The 4,611-nt window shown below is 33.1% G+C and overlaps 1 pseudogene across 1 annotated transcript; it reads right to left on the bottom strand.

Annotated features, from left to right (window-relative positions):
- Positions 1-331: 331 nt before the first annotated feature.
- LOC146925194 (uncharacterized) lies at positions 332-3,178 on the bottom strand (annotated as a pseudogene). The gene is made up of 3 exons (XR_015010437.1): positions 2,438-3,178; positions 1,739-1,935; positions 332-1,269 (listed from the first exon to the last, which is right to left on the bottom strand). The product of XR_015010437.1 is annotated as an uncharacterized LOC146925194 (transcript).
- Positions 3,179-4,611: the final 1,433 nt, after the last annotated feature.

The following is a 4,611-nucleotide window of genomic DNA, read 5'->3' on the forward strand; positions in this document are numbered from 1 at the left end:
AGTGCCTATTTAATTCAGATTTTAAGTTAATACATCAAAAGTCAACAAAACATGATGAAGGATAATACATCAAAAGCATGTTTGAAACAAATGACTTGACTACAAGAAAAGAATGCAAAGGGATGTAGAACCATGTTGCAGCAAAGTAGCCCAAACAATTGATATCAGTAGAGGAACCAAAATAGCCATCAGTTAAATACAAGATTCAACTCTAATCAGGGTGTATACACCGCCAAGAGTCATCTGCAATTAGATCATTTTTTTACTCCGTCGCGAGTACAATTCTACGTTCTGTATTGTTTAGGTTCATGTGTGTCCAATCAATTATAAATTTCCAATAATTTCACGTATTTATTTTTTTATAAAAACTTTAAAGATTAATATTCTATAATAATACATCAAATATTGTAACCAAGGTTTCGCAACCCGTGTGGATGCAATACAATTTTACAAGTTACAATGCGTTTCTATCCATTTTGCGTTGATCGCCCCAAATGGATTTACCATTTCCTCACTCTCTTTAGGGTACACCCTCTCCCTCTCACAAAGCTTTTGTATTAATGATGCATGGTTGATCCAACTCGAGGAAGAAGCACAATTTGTTGTGACCCAAAGGTCATTTGCTAGGAGACGACCAACATTGACTGGTTCACCCTTAAGGATTGCAGTCAGTAAATTAGCTTTTAGAATGGTCAAGTCTGATCTATTTGAACATGGGAGCAAGGTGCGCAAAACAAACATTGCCCATACTTTAGCAACAGGTGTGAGGTCACACGTGCGAAGTTTTGTTGGTGTTCCATCTTTGTTCCTAACCCAATCAGCCTCGGGCCTACACAGAGTACTACGAATCTCCTGATGATCAACGTTAGAACCCTTGGCCTTTCTTGCTTCAAATGAACACTTCTCATAGTTCTCAAGCCTAAACATTTGATTGATAACTTTATCATGAAATGGAACCTTCTTCCCTCTCACAAAACTAGTGAATTTCTTTCGATCATTCTTAGCAGGATTCTGGTATGCATTTGCAAAGAACTCTTTAGCTATTGTCGTACTAGCATCTTTTGCAAACGATGTCAATTCCACCCATCCTCTGGACTCTATCATTTTATGAATACATGAGAATTTGCTCCCTTCCAACTCGAAATTTTTTTCTACCACAAACTTTTTGTTGGCCAAAAACTTATAATATCACTCTTGATGAATCAATGATGTGAAGTGAAATTTGTCAAACTCTTCTCTCTTTGCTTTGTTTTGTGTTGCCGTTTGTTCCTATAAAAACAATCACCAACAAATTGAACCATGCATAGTATCCACTATCCAAAGTTAGAACAAGTACAAGACCATCCCCTTCATATAAGCAAGGTCAATCACAAATTAAAAATATATATAATTTCATCACACTCATGAATCAAGAACAATAATCTTAAAACAATAACACTGAGTTTTTACTATTTTATTTTAACCCAACAATTCAACAATAAGTAACAAGAATCCCTTACACACATTTAAGAAGCACCCACCCTACCCATTTTTTAAAACATATGTTACTAACTTGGTTCAAGAAAAACACTTCAAAATCTTTGTTTTAGGCCCCTCTTCGATGTTTGTCCACTCAAATCATATGACATTAAAACAAATCACAACTCCACATTGCAACAAACAACCATGGCTTTAAATACACTAAGCTATTATTCAAATTAACACCCATAATTCAAAATGTAATTAAGATTCGTCATACCTGCACATACGATTGAGGGACAACAATGTTGTCCGTCACAATGACCTCCTCTGACATATGAACGTTGGCATTCTCTTGTCTTTCCTCTACGATAGGTGCATGTCTAGCTGCTGCTGCTGCACGCTCCTGGCATGTAATCGGATGTCCATGTCTAGAATGGGAAGCATCAATTGTAGCTCCTCTAGTTTGTGTCATAACTGATAAGAAACTATTAACTATAATTATGATAATAAAAGTAAAATTGCATAAATAAGTTTATTAAAAAAGTTAAGGAAACCAACAACAATATTTTTTTTTAGTTTAGATTATAAAAGGATCAAGACATAAAGATGAAAACCTTATGTATTATTTTTTTTGTTTTTAAGGAACAACTTAATCACGAACCTAAAAGATAATGCCCCATTTTAACCAACACCAAATTTAATCAAACAAAATGCTATTTTTGTAAATTTATGAAACAAATTATGGGATGTTTTATTGAAAATTAAAAATTGAGTGTAATTTATTTAATTATCCTTTATTTTAAATTGGTTTGAATTGGTGTAAGTGGATTTTTTTTGTCCAGATAAAAATGGGTACACACTTGTTAACCTAAACTTTGATGTTTTTTTTAGCTTTGGTCTAAACTACCGATCTCATATATATAAATGGGACTGCTGCTAACCAAAATAAAAAAACATTAAGGAGTAATTTTTATACTTGATGATGCACCTTGAGCATTCTTGCTCCTTTTGTTGGGTGGTTCACTTGTTTGCAAAGTATTAGGTTCCACAATGTCATTGTAAATCTCATATTCACTCTCTTCATCTATGTTTTCAAAATCAGTAATCAAATGAACACCAAGAGCCTCAATATTCTTCTTAATTGATTTCTTCAACAACTCACTTTTTCTCACCCCATATGCATTTTTGCTAGCATTCACCCATTTCTCCTTCGACTTTCTTAATTCACGAACTTCCAACTTTAATTCATTGTTCTTCTTTCTTAATTCTCCAATGTCTAAGTTAGTTTTCTTGACTTTCTTCAACAACTTCTCATAATTATGTTTAGCTTTTTTTCCTCTTTCACATAGTTCCTCTCTTTTTCTCGAATCTTCCTCGGCTTGATGCCTTGTTTCTTTCTCCATTTCAACCTTCTCTTGAAGATCTATAATCTCATTTTCTAGTCTCTTATATCTACTCACTAAAATCCCTTCAATTCTATCAAATTCTTCTGTCAGAAATGCTGTTCGCAACACCAACACCAGTTCCTGAACGTTCATGCCTTCCAAGTTCATATGGTCACTCCGAACCGAACCCTGGTTTGGCTTTGGGTTGATGTTCTATGGGAACCAGAAAAAACTGAAACTTTGAAAGAAAAGAGATTTAGCGGAAAATGGTGGGGATGAATATAAGGAAGTTAAGGTAGCTAGAGAACAACCACAAAAAAGTATTGTGCTGTATTTGTTTACAGTACATAAAACTAATATATATAAAACGACTTGTGATTGTGTTGGTGCCTCAATGCCTTGAACAAAAGCTATAAACATAAAATAAAGATTGAGTTGGTGCCTCAATGCCTTCAACAAAAGCTATATAAACATAAAATAAATATTGCATTTATGTCTTACACGGCAAAACAAAAATATATAACTTTTCACATCCACAAGCAATATCCTTGTAAACCCACCGAATATCAAAGAAATAAGGTGAGGTTTAAATCACAGAGTGTAATTTACTTATAATAATAAATAAGATGGAGATCATATTTTAAATGAAAGAGATGAAGAAGTTTGATGTTCTTGCGATGAAAATGATAATCGATTGTAAAAATAAAAATGAATCAGAGATGATTTTTCTTTGATATGGATAAAACACCTTCATTTCAACGGGAATATCCCTATTTTAGTCCAACGTATCCAGAAGCTTTTGAAGATGAGATGGCATGTGCAAATCAACCATACTTGGCGTGAAGGAAATAGAAGTATTGATTGGCTTGCTAACATCAGCATTACTAAGGATCATTTGAATTTGCTTGTTTTGGAGACTCCACCTAGTGAACTTCAAAAGCCATACTTGATGATGTTTTCAGGGCTTGTATGCCTAGAAATGTCCGTTTAGTTTAGTTTTTTTCCCCTTCTTCTTGGGCTCTGCCCTCTTTTGTAACAAAAAAAACACCTTCAATTCACCAAAAGGTAACCTAAAGAAAATAAAATAAAGGAAAAAATATTCTTTATTTGATAAACTGTGTATTTATCTCTGCCCCTCCTTTGAAAATGAAATTGATTTTTCTTTTGATGTTCAAATAATAGAATTTATTAAAAATATATATTTATCTCTACCTCTCCTTTGATATTTACTGTAATATGTACTTCATAAATACATAAAATCAAAGGGCAATGTATTTGTTATCAAAATTTTGTTTTTTATTTCTAATTTTGTTGTCTCATCTTATTTTTTATCCACGCCCCTTGCAACCAAATCAACCTTAAAGTTAGGGTTGGGAATAGGTCAGACTGGCCTACAGTCTAGCCTGTTTATGAAAAATGCTAGATTTAGGCTTTTGAAAAAGCTTGAGTAAATAGTTCAGACTGGTCAGGCTATCAAAAAAGCATACAAAGCATAATAGGTTGGCCTATTTATGCATATTAATAAAACTTGTTTTGTATTTATATTAAAATATGTTTTTTGTTAAACATAAAATTCAAGAAAAAAAACTCAAATAATTGACTTTTTAAATAGGCTTTTAGGCCAATTTAGCCTATTTAGAAGTTGATAAAATGGACTATTTAATGACTTTAATTTAAAGTAGGTCTGTAAATAGGCTTTCAGGTCAGGCCATGCTTTTAAATAGGTCAGACCAGGCCAAAAAAAAAATAGGCCTACGAAAGGCCA

Source organism: Medicago sativa, chromosome 5 (genome assembly GCF_051527215.1).
Source record: "Medicago sativa cultivar Bolivia chromosome 5, Bolivia_mono, whole genome shotgun sequence".
Lineage (NCBI taxonomy): Eukaryota > Viridiplantae > Streptophyta > Magnoliopsida > Fabales > Fabaceae > Medicago > Medicago sativa.